Here is a 699-nt window from a genome sequence, read left to right as displayed (position 1 = left end):
TGTATCAGGACATTTTCATACAACATAGAGGTTTAAGAAGGTGAATTTTAGATTTCACAAGGAGATGCAATATTTACCAAACCTGGGTCCAACACACTTAATAGTTCCCAGGTTCCTCCACTTTGCTTTCTAACGCTTCTCTCCTACAGAGTCCTTCCTTAAAATAAACCTCACAGACACCACCACCACCATTTCCTGGTAGCCTCCAGTATTGCATTGCAGCAGTGGTTTTCAGCCTGGGGTCTGCAAATCCCAGGGGGGCCGCAGACTATGTCTGTCTATGGGTCCGCAAAAGGTGACTATGAAAATTAAGTTTCAGACCCCAGAAAGGGCATTCCGGTTTTCTGATCAATCAAAAGTATGTGAATATCCCCACCTACAGGTCAAAACCGGAAGTGTTGTCGTTACCACAGAAGACCACAGTGTAGCGCCCTTTCTCACACTGCAACAAATACTGTGCCAAGCACCTGCCACATTTATAGCTGAATTCTGTTTGGTCAGTTTTCAGCCTTAGACATCTATGGAAGGGGTCCGCAGACCACAAGTTGAATTTACAAAGGGGTCCACGCCTCCATTCAAAATGTTCTAGGGGTCCGCGAATGAAAAAGGGTTGAAAACCACTGCATTATAGCCAGGGCCGGCTCTGGTTTTTTTGCCGTCCCAGGCAAAAAAGCCTCCGGCCGCCGCCCCCCCCCCCCC

The sequence above is a fragment of the Terrapene carolina genome, unplaced genomic scaffold, assembly GCF_002925995.2.
Source record: "Terrapene carolina triunguis isolate 2854851 unplaced genomic scaffold, T_m_triunguis-2.0 Scaffold131, whole genome shotgun sequence".
Taxonomy (NCBI): domain Eukaryota; kingdom Metazoa; phylum Chordata; order Testudines; family Emydidae; genus Terrapene; species Terrapene triunguis.
This window is presented reverse-complemented; position numbering follows the sequence as displayed.